Raw genomic sequence first — 13,683 nt, 5'->3', positions numbered from 1 at the left:
CCACAACTCTCTTGTGAGAGTGGCCATTATTTAACATTCACTCTGAGATGGTAGGGTTCTTTGAAAAGGGCAGTTTTAGGTTTGTGAGAAACTTATGAGAAAATTTTAAAATATTAGGCTGTTAAAATATTTTAGAATTCAATCTAAATGCAAATAAATAAAAATCTCAAAAATTTACAAGCTAGACAAAAATCTAGTGATGGATTGCTATAGTATTATTGTAAAACATGCTGTGTTTCTTGACATCTATTCCAAATTTAAGAATGATATTCATAGAAAGTACAATTTATTTCTAAATATATATTTCAACCATAGTTTAATTGATTTGGATATTTCCATAAAGTGCAAATGGAGTTCTTTTTATTATTTATTTTTAAATTTAAATTAGAAACAAGGTTGCTTCACAAGTCAGTTCCAGGTCCAACTCCATTTCCTTCCCCTCCTCCCATGCCCTCACACCAACCACCCCAATATCCCCTCATTTCCCCAGGGAGGGTGTCCATAGTCTCTCATTTCATCCAGGGCAGAGCCTAGACCCTCCCCCAAGAGTTCAGGATGAGAGTACATCTCACATTATTGGATGGGAGTCCAAAGTCCATTTGTATACTCCGGATGAATATTGATCTACTGCCCAAGGCTCAATAGATTACCTAGGCCTCCTCACTGACACCCCCATTCAGGGGGTCTTGATCAGTCCCATGCTGGATTCCCAGGCATCAGCCTAGGACTGAAGAGTTAACCCTTGTCAGGTCAGCTGTTTCTGGGGGTTAAACCAACCCAATCTTAATCCCTTTGGTCATCAGTCCTCTGTAAAGAGAAGCTTTTTCCTTTGAGAATGCCTTCTGGCCAGCCTGGTTCTAGAGCCGCATGAGACCCAAATAAACACACAGGAGACTATATTAATTATTAAGCTGTTGGCCTTGATTGTTTCTTATTGACTAGCTCTGACTTAAGTAATTACCCCATAATTGTTAATCTAAGTATTTCTCTTACCAGAGAATAGTTCCGGGCTTTCTACCCCATGGTGTTACATTTCAAATCTCCTTGTGTTTCTCCTTCCCAGAGTTCTCCTGGACTCCTAGTCCCACCTATCTTGATTGCCAATTAGACAGACAGTGCTTTATTGACAAATGCACAGGACTTCCCCCAACATCTCCTCTTTTCTGTTTAAACAAAAAGGAAAGTCTTAACTTTAACATAGTCAAATTGTATATACCAGAACAGTTATCAAGTGAGAACACAGTTACAATATTTTGTCAACATTTAGCAAGATTTAAGGAAAATATCATCCATCCCATTCTTGTGAGTCTAAAGTTCTATATGTAGCTTATCTTTTATCATAACTAAGGAAAACTATAACTATCTGTCTTCAACTCCATCAAAGACCAAAGAAGGATAATATGTAAACACTAGGATTGACAGAGATATCTTACTGCCTGGACAGTCACCCGAAGTTCCTCTGTAATGTTGGGGCATCCATCTTCAGCCCATAGGCCACAATGTGTCTGGAACACTTCTCAGCAAAGCAGGAAATTTCAAACTGTCCATCTGCATTGGCAGTCTGTCAGTCATTTTTCAGTGTCCTGCCGAAAGTCTAGTAGACTCTTCCATGAAGCATGAACCCTGTAAGACTGTTTGAGTTCAGCTGTCACTTTCCTGTGGGTTCTGCATATCCAGTTTATACAGCAACAGTCAAGCAGTCCAGGCAAGAGCAGTTTCTTGCCCAAATGGCTAATCTTGCCATGTTGAAAGTAAACTCCATAACAAGTTTCTTCGATGCCCATCTTCCTGTCAGACGTAATTGGTGCTGCCAGGAGCAGACATTTCTCATTGTCAAGAAAAACCCTAAACCATTTTAAATGCCATTTTCTGAAAGTCTTTCAGAGGTTTGAAGACTGTTTATCTATCTCAAATATATTTCTGTACATCTAGAAAACCTAACTAACCTAACTAAAAGTTCTGACTATTATAAGTAACTATCACATTACATTTTAAAAGATCAGTATAAGCACCATACTTAATCAACAGGAGAAATATACACATCACAAAATTGACCTTGAATTTGTATCAATAAATGAAAAACCATACCCATACCATAATTCACCTTTTTACCATTAAAAGAGATTGGTTGTGATCATTAACCAATTATAAACAATTCCATATAAATGAAAACAAAGGTTTGTAAACAAGATGGGAATTAGGATGTCGCTCATTCCAAACTGCTTTGTTCTGGAAGGGGGCGCTGTTCATACCATGGGGATCATGACAAATCTCAGAAACCTGTATAAGTCCTTATTTTTAGGGTCTGTAAAGCTGCGTTATCTTAGCTATTTCAATTGTTGGAACAACTGGTCCACCGCTTCCGGGGGTCTTGGTTCATCAAACCACAGAAGCCTGGAAGGAATCCTCAGTTTTTCATTTTCTGTAGAAACATAAGTAAAATCTCCTTTCCCAAGTAACATATCCTTATACTTAAATTTTGAAGTCAAGGCATTTTCAAAAGATAGAAGTCAGATTAATTCAGCAGCATTTATAATCAAGTGTACTTTAGTAGCTGTTCCTTCCTAATCAATCAAAAAACTGAAAAACACAATAGCGTACAGTATCCAGACTCTCTGTGTATTTTCCATCTCTACGTGGCTTATTTATTTATCTATTATTATTATTACACTATTTCTTTCACTTTTATTTATTTTTCTCTAAGACAGGGTTTCTCTTTGGAAATCTGCCTGCCTCTGCCTCCTTCAGCAAATCCTCCCAGCGTGCACTACCACAACCGGCTTCTTTATTTTCTCTCTCAATCTTACCTATATTTATAAACACACTGTAAACCTTTAGAGGTTTTGTTCATCCAAGTCTGAATTTACTGTAAATCTTTACGTTTTTCTGGCCACGTGTCTTATCTGTAAAACCGCAGCTGTTTTAAACTGCTGTTTCCTAGATGGCGGGCATAAGCGTGATTTCAGCTTACCGCCTCAGTCCATGCTGACATCCAGCAAATGCTGCCACTTCCAGCTGTACGTACACAGCTTTTAATCGTTAGCAGAATCTCTTAACACAACCTTGCTGTTTTTTTTTCTTTTTATGCCGAGTCAGGAAGACTCCGGTAAGCGAGCCACGTGAATCTCGGCTTGTTGCTAGCAAAACACCTGAGAAAAATGCTGCTATCAAAAATCTGTGCTTCTCTCTGTTCTTCTGTTTCTAAAATTCCTTTAAATCTTTTGTTATTTTGCTTGGAAATTCAATCCCGCTCCTGACAGCCATTTGTAAAGAGAAACCTTTTCCTTGTGAGGAGACTTCCCACCAGCCTGGTTCTAGAGCCGCATCAGTCCCAAATAAACACACAGGAGGCTATATTAATTATGAAGCTGTTGGCCTTGTTTGTTTCTTACTGGCTAGCTCTGAATTAAGTAATTACCCCATAATTGTTAATCTAAGTATTTCTCTTACCGGAGAAAGTTCTGGGCTTCCTACCCCATGGCGTTACATTTCGACTCTCCTTGTGTTTCTCCTTCCCAGTGTTCTCCTGGACTCCTAGTCCCACCTATCTTGATTCCCTATTGGCCAGACAGTGCTTTATTGACAAATGCACAGGACTTCCCCCAACAGTCCTCCTCTCTGTTATTGGCTTTCTTGAGTTCATCTCAGTGCTTAGCCATGGGAGTCTGCCTCTTCCTCCATCAGCCACTGAATGAAGGTTCTGTTTCCCAGAATCTCTGTCCATGGGATTGTACACTGGCATTCCCTGGGTCTATGTCTAAATTCCATATATGAGAGAGGGCATGCCATGTTTCTCTTTTTGTGACTGTTTACCTCAGTCAGGATGGTTTCTTCTAGTGTCATCCATTTGCCTGCAAATCTCAAGATTCCATTGGTTTTTTTTCTGCTGAATAGCACTCCATTGTATAAATGTACCACATTTTCTCTATCCACTCTTCAGTTTAGGGACATCTAGGTTGCTTCCAAGTTCTGGCTATTACAAATAATGCTGCTATGAACATAGTGGAACACACATCCTTGTTGTATGAATGGGTATCTTTTGGATATATGCCTAAGAGTGGAGTTGCTGGGTCTTGTGGTAGGTATATTCCCATTTTTCTGAGGAATCTCCATACTGATTTCCAAAGTGGCTGAACAAGTTGGCAATCCCACCAGCAATGGAGGAGTGTTCCCCTTTTCCACATCCTCTCCAGTATACATTGTCGTTGATGTTTTTGATTTTAGCCATTCTGAGAGGAGATGTTATCTCAGAGTTGTTTTGATTTGCATTTCCCGGATGGCTAAGGATGTTGAGCACTTTCTCAAGTACCTCTCAGCCATTTTAGACTCCTCCATTGAAAATTCTATATTTAGTTCTGCAGCACACTATTAATTAGATCCTTGGGTGTTTTGGAGACTTGCTTCTTGAGTTCTTTGTAAATTTTGGAAATAAACCCTCTGTCAGATGTGGGGTTAGTGAATATTTTTCCCATTCTGTGGGCTGCCTTTTTGTCTTGCTAACTGTGGACTTTGCCTTACAGAAGCGTCTCAGTTTCAGGAGGTCCCATTTACTAATTGTTAATCTCACGGTCTGTGCTACTGGTAATATGTTCAGGAAGCTGTCTCTTGTACCAGTTCGTTCAAGGGTACCACCCACTTTCTCTTCAAAGAGCTTCAGTGTGGCTGGATTTATGTTGAGGTCTTTGATACATTTGGACTAAAGTTTTGTACATGGATCAATCTGCGTTCTTCTACATGCCAGCCTCCAGTTATGCCAGCATCATTTGTTGAAGATGCTTTCTTTTTTCCATTGTATATTTTTAGCTTCTTTGTCAAAGATCAGATGTTCATATGTGTGTGGGATAATATGAGGGTTTTCAATTCGATTCCATTGGTCTAACTGTCTATTTTTGTGCTAAAACCAAGCTGTTTTCACTAATATAGCTCTATAATAGAGCTTGAAGTAAGGGATGGTGATGCCTCTGGATGTTGCCTTGTTGATCAGGGTAGTTTTGGCTCTCCTGGGTCTTTTATGTTTCCATACATAATTGATATTGTTCTTTTAAGGTCTGTGAAGAATTGTGCTGGGAATTTAATGGGGATAGCATTGAATCTGTAGATTACTTTTGCCAGGATTGCCATTTTTACTACATTGATCCTACCTATCCAAGAGCACGGAAGATCTTTCCATTTTCTGAGGGCTTCTTTAATTTCCTTCCTCAGGAAAATGGGAATTAATCTACCACTAGACCCAGCAATTCCACTCTTAGGCATTTATCCAAATGAGGCAGGTTCATACAACAAGGGCATCTGCTCCACTATGTTCATAGCAGCATTGTTTGTAATAGCCACACCTGGAAGCAACCTAGATGCCCCTCAACTGAAGAGTGGATAGAGAAAATGTGGTACATTTACACAATGGAGTATTACTCAGCAGAAAAAAACAATGGAATCTTGAAATTCGCAGGTAAATGGATAGCACTGGAAGAAACCATCCTGAGTGAGGTAACCCAGTCACAAAAAGCAAACATGGTATGTACTCACTCATATATGGATTTTAGACATGGATCAGGATAGTGCCAGTCTGCACTTCCACTGATAGAGAGTCTGGGAAACAGGAAAGAACCTAAAATATATGCATATATGCATAGTACCCAAGAGAAGGGGATGGAGACAAGATCCTCTGAATGGATGGGGAACATGGCAAGGGTTGGGGGGGAGTGGGACCTGGGAAGAAGAGAGGGGGTTAAGAGGAAGAGAATTGGTCATGGGGGAACAGGAAGTTGAGGGGGTGGGGGTAGAATAGGGGGAAGAGAGAAACATAGGATCGAAGATAGATCAGGCACCAGAGTGACCTCGAGTGATCTAAAGGGGTAACACCAATTGGCAAGCTAAGCAATAGTGGAGGGACCACCTCGAATGCCCATTCCTGATAATGAACTTGATGTCTATAACCATCCGGGAGCCTTCTTCCTGTGACTGATGGAAGCAGAGCAAAGACACAATTAATCACTGAACTGAACCCAAGGAACCCAGTGACAGAGAGAGGAGTGATGAGCAAATTTGCAAAGAATGGGCTGGTAAAACCAGCAGAGACAGCTGATCTGAACAGGGGAGAGCACTTGGACCCCAGACCGACAGTGTGGAGGCCAGCATGGGACTGATCAGGACCCCCCCAAATGTCAGTGTCAGTGAGAAGGCCTGGGCAACCTATGCGGCCCTGAGCTGTGGATCAGTGTCTATCCCTGGTATACAAACTGTCTTCGTGTGCTTATAGCACAAAGAGAGATGCTCTCTCAGCCTGGACTCTTAGGGGAGTACCTGGACCCTACCAAGAGTAAAATGACAGACTCTAGTTATCCCCTATATGGTAGGATTTGGCAATAGGTTGGGAGGGAGGGGGGGAAGGGGAGTGGGAGAGGAGGGGAGGGAGAGGGAACTGGGATTGACATGTAAAACAAGCTATTTGAAATTAAAATAAAAAATGATAAAAAAATAATTTCCTTCTTTAAAGATTCAAAGTTCTGGTGATACAGGTCTTTCCCTTGTTTGGTTAGTGGTACCCCAAGGTATTTTATGTTGTTTGTGGCAATTGTAAAGTGTGATGTTTCTCTGATTTCTTTCTCAGCCCTTTTATCATCTGTATATAGTAGGACTACTCATTTTCTTGAATTGATTTTGTAGCCTGCCACATTGCTGAAGGTGTTAATCAGCTGTATGAGTTCCCTGGTAGTGTTCTTAGGGTCATTTATGTAAACTATCATATCATCTGCAAATAGTGAATGTTTGACCATTTCCTTTTCAATTATTATCCCCTTGATCCCCTTTTGTTGTCATATGGCTCTGGCTAGAACTTGAAGTACAATGTTGAAAAGGTATGGAAAGAGTGGACAGCCTTGTTTTGTTCCTGATTTTAGAGGAATTGCGTTGAGTTTCTGTCCATTTATTTTGATGTTGGCCGTTGGTTTACTGTATATAGCTTTTATTATGCTTAAGTATGTCCCTGTTATCCCATATCTCTCCAAGACCTTTATTATGAAGGGGTGTTGGAATTTGTCAAAGGCTTTTTCAGCATCTAATGAGATGATCATGTGATTTTTGTTTTTCAGCTTGCTTATATGGTGGATTACGTTGATGGATTTTCATATGTTGAACCATCCCTGCATCCCTGGGATGAAACCAACTTGATCATGTTGAATGGTTGCTTTGATGTGTTCTTGGATACAATTTGCCAGTATTTTATTGAGTATTTTTTCATCAATGTTCATGAGGGATATTGGTCTGAAGTTCTCTTTCTTTGTTGTGTCTTTGTGTGGCTTGGGGATCAAGGTTATTGAAGCCTCGTAGAAAGAGTTTGGCAAAGACCCTTCTGCTTCTATTGCATGGAATACTTTGAGAAGAAATGGTATATGCTGTACTTTGAATTTCTGGTAGAATTCTACACTGAGGCCATCTGGACCAGGACTTTTTTTGGTTGGGAGATGTTTGATGACTGCTTCTGTTTCCATAGGGGTTATAGGTCTATTGAATTTGCTTATCTGTTTTTGGTTTTATTTTGGCAAGTGATAGCTCTACTTGAATTTCTTAATTTCCTTTAAATTTTCAAATTTTGTGGAGTACAGGTTCTCAACCTATGACCTGATATTTCTATGAATTTCCTCAGAGTCCGTTGTTATGTCCCCCTTTTCATTTCTGATTTTGTTAATTTGCATGTTCACACTCTGCTGTTTGGCAAGTTTGGACAATGGTTTGTCTATCTTTCTGATTTTTTCAAAGAACCAATTCTTCATTGAATTGATTCCTTGTATTGTTTTCCTAGTTTCTACTTCATTGATTTCAGCCCTCAATTTGATTATTTCCTGGCGTTTATTCCTCCTGGGGTAGTTTGCTTCTTTGTGTTCTAGAGCTTTCAGCTGTGCTGTTAATTCTCTAGTATAACTGTTCTCCAGTTTCTTCATGTGGACACTTAGTTCTATGAACTTCCCCCACAGCACTGCTTTCAAATTGTCCAATAGGTTTGGGTATGTTGTGTCTTCATTCTCCTTGAATTCTAGGAAGACTTTAACTTCTTTATTTCTTCTTTGACCCAGGGATGGTGCATTTGTGCATTATTCAATTTGCATGAGTTTGTAGGTTTTCTGCAATTTGTGTTGGTGTTGAATTCTAATTTTAACACATGGTTGTCTGATAAGATGCATGGAGTTATTCCAATTTTTTGAAGCTGCTGAGGTTTGATATGTTGCCAAGTATGTGGTCAATGTTTGAGAAGTTTCCATGTGGTTGTGAGAAGAAGGTATATTCTTTTTTACGTGGATGAAATGTTCTATAGATGTTTGTTAATCCCAGTTGGGTCATTACTTCTATAAGACCCTTTGCTTCTTTGTTGATTTTCTGTCTGATATTCCTGTCTAATTGTAAGAGGGGAGTGTTGAAATCTACCACTTTATATGTGATTTAAGTTTTAGTAATGTTTCTTTTACGAATGTGGATGCCTTTGTATTTGGGGCATGTATGTTCAGGATAGACACTTCATCTTGGTGGATTTCACCTGTGATGACTATGTACTAACCTCCTTCATCCCTTTTGAATGATTTTACTTTAATGTCTAATTTGTTAGGTATTAGGATTGCTACACCTGCTTTTTTCTTGGTTCCATTTGATTGAAAATTTTTTCTCAACCTTCAACTCTCAGGTAATGTCTGTCTTTGAGGCTGAGGTGTGTTTCTGGTGTGCAGCAGAAGGATGGGTTTTGTCTTCGAATCCATTCTGCTGGACTTTATCTTTTTATGGGCGAGTTAAGGCCATTAATGTTGAGGGATATTAATGACCATTGATTGCTCATTCTTCTTTGATTTGGAATGGTTGGTGGTGGTGGAATTATGTGTGCAATTTCACCCCTTTGTTCTTTTGACTGTTGGTAGAGAGGGATTCTCTAATGCCTATGCTTTTCTGGTTGTAGTTAACTTCCTTGGGTTGGAATTTTCCTTCCAAAACTTTCTGTAGGGCTGGGTTAGTAGATATGTATTGCTTGAATGTAGTTTTGTCATGGAATATCTTTTCCATCTATAGTGATTGAGAGCTTTTCCGGGTATAGTAGTCTGGGCTGGCATCCATGGTCTCTTAATGTTGGTAGAATATCTATCCAGGACCTTCTGGCTTCAGAGTTTCCATAGAGAAGTCAGGTGTAATTCTGATAGGTTTGCCTTTATATGTTACTTGGCCTTTTTCCTTAGCTGCTCTTAATATTCTTTCTTTATTCTGTATATTTTGGGTATTGATTATTATGTGGCAAGGGAACGTTTTTGTGATCCACTCTATTTGGTGATCTGTAAGCTTCTTGTACCTTCATTGGCATGCCTTTCTTAATGTTGGAAAAGTTTTCTTCTATTATTTTGTTGAATATGTTTTCTGTCCCTTTTAGGTGGTTTTCTTCTCCTTCTTCTCTACCTATTATTCTTAGGTTTGGTCTTTTCATGGTGTCCCATATTTCCTGGATGTTTTGTGTTAAGGATTTGTTGAACTTAACATTTTCTTTGGTTGATGAATCCATTTGTCCTAGTGTATCTTCAACACCTGAGATTCTCTCTTCCATCTCTTGTATTCTGTTGGTAATGCTTGTATCAGTAGTACCTGACCATTTGCCCAGTTTTTCTATTTCCAGCCTTTCTTCAGATTGTGGTTTTTTTATTGTCTGTATGTCAGTTTTCAACCCTTGCACTGTTTGCATTGTTTCTTGCAATTTTCTGTTTATCTTTATGTCCATTTGTTGCATTTTATGAAATTTTTGGTTTGTTCTTTCTTCCATTTCTTGCACTTTTTGGTTTTCTTTTTCTTCCATTTCTTGAATTTTGTGGTTTGCTTTTTCTTCCATTTGTTGTATCTTTTGGTTTGCTTTTTCTTCCAGTTCTTTATTTTTTGTTTTTTTTTTTCTTCCATTTGTTGCATTTTTTGCCTTGTTTCTTCTTCCATTTCCTGTCTTTTTTGGTTTGTTTTTTCTTCCATTTCTTGCATTTTTTGGTTTGTATTTTCATCCATTTCTTTGAGGGATTTTCCTATATCCCCTTTTAGAGCCTCTATCATTTCCATGAAGGTGGTTTTAAGGTCATTCTCTTCTGCTTCATTTGCATTGGAATGTGGGAGTCTTGCTGGTGTGGAGTCTCTAGAATCTGGTGGTGTCATATTTGTTTCTCTGTTGCTGAGTGTGTTTTTGTATAGTCTCTTTCCCTTCTCTTCTTCTAGTGGGTACATAAAGATCTCCTTACTGGTCTGGTGGTTAGGGGACCAGAGTTCCCTTCTGCTGGGTGCTAGCAAGTCCAATAATCTGGTAGTTCTTCTTTTCCTTGTCCTCTTTCTGGTCCCGTGGGTGGAGAAGAAGACCAGGAATCTGGGGTGCTTAGCTTCCCACCTGGTCTCCTGGACCCTTTGCTGGATCTGCTCATTTCTTGGTTTCGCTGCTGGGACAGAAGACCTGGAATCTGGGGCGCCTGGCCCCCACTGGGATTGGAAGCTCTGTACAGTTCCCAGGCGATCCCCAGGCACTGGAACACAGGCCCGAATGCAGGGCCTTTTTTTACCTGGTCCTGCCTGATCAGCTGGTCCCCTGGTCTCCCTGGATCCACTGGTTTCCTGGTCTTGTTGGTGGGAGAGAAGACCTTGAGTCTGCGGTGTGTGGCTCCCACCAGGATTGGAAGCTCTGTGCAGTTCCCAGTCAATCCCCTGGCACTGGAACACAGGCCTGCATGCAGGGCATGTTGCACCTGGTCCTGCCAGAACAGCTGGTCCCCTGGTCACCCTGGATCCGCTGGTTTCCTCCAAATGGAGTTCTTAATTGGTCTAGATAAAAAAAAATCTGTAGTCAGATATAGAGGAAAATGCTGAGAGATCAGAGACAAGGAATAAGCCACCACCACACATTACCTCCTACTTGTCTCAGCATACCAGAAAACTAGTTCCTCTTTCTCCCTGCTTATATTCTGTTTCTCCCCAGCTACCTCACATCCGGTCTGTATTTACAGACCAACAGACTTCTATGGTTAGCTAGTGGCTAGCTCCATTCTCTGACCTTTAGACAGGCTTTATTTGTACAAGCAAGATATCATCACAATAAAGTGCATGTAGAAATAATTATTTAGGCTCTTTCTAAATGTTGTTTCTTACCTATAGTGCTGAAGTACATCTCTGTAAAAAGAGGCTTTTTCATTGAGAGAAGCATTCCCACCAGCCTGGTTCCAGATCCGCATCAGTCCCAAATAAACACACAGGAGGCTTTATTTATTAGGAAGCTGTTGGCCTGGCTTGTTTCTTACTGACTAGCTCTGACTTAAGTAATTACCCCATAATTGTTAATCTAAGTATTTCTCTTACCAGAGAATAGTTCCAGGCTTCCTACCCTATGGTGTTACATCTCGACTCCTGTGTTTCTCCTTCCCAGAGTTCTCCTGGACTCCTAGTCCCACCTATCTAGATTCCTATTGGCCATCAGTGCTTTATTGACAAATGCACAGGACTTCCCCCCAACACATCTCTCTCATTTTCATTTTCTCTCATGTCAAGGAACAAATTATTCCAAGTTTTAAGACAGGATTTATTTTCCAAGATTGTTTAGACTCTTACAACATTTCACTAGAATATTAGCACTGCTGTTTCCATATTGTATTATTTGAATAAAACTGAAATCCTTCTAGGATATAGATAACAATTTTTTCTGTTTTTAAATTTTTCAGCAAATCAAAGCTTATGTAAAAGTAATTCTAGCAAAGGAGCATATTCCAACCCTATATGGAAGCAGACCATGGCTACATAGGCCATGAAGTTCTAGATTTAGTGTCATGTGTATACAGGAAAAAAGATTTTTGGATTCTTTTTCCTTGGTTAAGAAAAGATGCTGAGGGCTATGTGATAGAACACTCCCTACATGAAGGTCCTGAAAAGCCATTTCTTTATACTGTAAATGTGAAGCCCAAATTGTGATGAAGACCCCAGGATATTGGAGTTGTCAGAGCTGTGGGATATCTGCCAAGAAGAGCTTCTGAAAGAAAGAAAAAACCAAACTTTTGCAGTCAGCAGAGCTGGCAGGATAGATCCATCTAACTCCTTGGATATTGGTCATGCAGTTAAAGAATTTGGAATTTGCCCTGCTTGGTTTCAGTCTTGTTTGCTCCAGTATTTCTTCAGTACTCAGAATTTTTTCTCCCCTTTGGAATGGTAATATATATTCTGTGCTATTTTATAATAGAAATATTCAATTTTCTCTTGCTTTTGATTTTGTAGAGGTTGCAGTTAAGAAATAGACTTGAGTCTCAGAACAACTTAAGTTTTATACTCTGTTGAGGCTGTATAACAGTCTGGTGACTTTTGAAGTCAGAATCAATGCATTTTGCATTATAATATGGCCAAAAGATTAGGGTACCAGGAAGTGGAATGTGGTGGTTTGATTGAAAATGGTCTCCACGGGCTCATATATCTCAAGTTGGTGAAACTGTCACGATTAGGAGATGTGGTTATTTTGGCAGAGGTGTCACCTGTAACAGACTTGCAGGTATCAAAAGGCCATCCCATTATCAGTTATTGCACTATGTTTATAATTGTGGATCAAGATGTGAGTTCTCAACTACTGCTTGCCATCATGAACACTGTAGACACTAATCTTCTCATATCATGAGCTCCAAATTAAATATCTTCTTTTACAAGCTGTCATGTTCTTGGCATTTTATCATTGCAATTGGAAAGTAACTAATGCCATTTCTAGACACCTACAATGTTTAGAATGTCAAGCAATTCTGCATAGAGTAACAATAAACAGATGAGAAAATAATATCTGTAGTATGACGGAGAGGACTTTAGGTGTATGCCTGAGTTGTAAAGTTCAGTTGTGTTGTAGATCAATACTCATTGTCTTGAAGAACCCCCATATTTATTCCCATAGGGATTATACCAGTTTACACCTCCACCAACCATGAATAATATTCTTCGTTTTTCACATCCTCACTAGCATGTACTGTTACTTGTTTCATTTATCTTGGCCATTCTCACTGGGGTAAAATCAAATCTTTGCATTTCCCTTATGGCTAAGTATGCTGAGCATGTCTTCAAAAGTTCCCCAGACATTTATGTTTCAGGTTTTAAGTACTCTCTGTTTAGTTCTATACCTTATTTTTTATTCTATTTTTATTTTCTTGATGTTCAATATCTTTTTAGATCTTTATATTTCCTAGATACTAATCCTAGATACTAGCATCTATCAGTTGTTACAATTGGTAGTTTCCCTCCAATCTATAGTCTTTAATCAAATGATGGTGGCCTTTGCTGTACCGGCATTTTTTAACTTCATATGTTATCATTTGTCAATTGTTGTTCTCAATAGTACCTTTTCTTGTAGTGTCCTGTTAAGAAAGTCCTTTCTTGTTCCATTGAAATCTAGCCTGTTCTCTTGTATCAGGCTCAGGGGAGATGGTCTGATTTTGAATTCCTTGATATATTTAAAGTTGATTTTTAGACAGATTGATAGATATGAAAAATTTTTGTTCTTCTACATGGAGTTATTCAGTTTGACAAGCTCCATTTGCTGAAGATTCTATCATTTTCTCTAGTGACTATTTCTAGTTTCATTGTCAAATATCAGGTATCCATAGGTTTGTGAAATTATGTCCAATTCCCTTTTTATTGCAGATCAGGGAAGCATCTATTTAGAAGTATTCACATACA

Source organism: Mesocricetus auratus, unplaced genomic scaffold (assembly GCF_017639785.1).
Source record: "Mesocricetus auratus isolate SY011 unplaced genomic scaffold, BCM_Maur_2.0 Super-Scaffold_100003, whole genome shotgun sequence".
Classification (NCBI taxonomy): Eukaryota; Metazoa; Chordata; class Mammalia; order Rodentia; family Cricetidae; genus Mesocricetus; species Mesocricetus auratus.
This window is presented reverse-complemented; position numbering follows the sequence as displayed.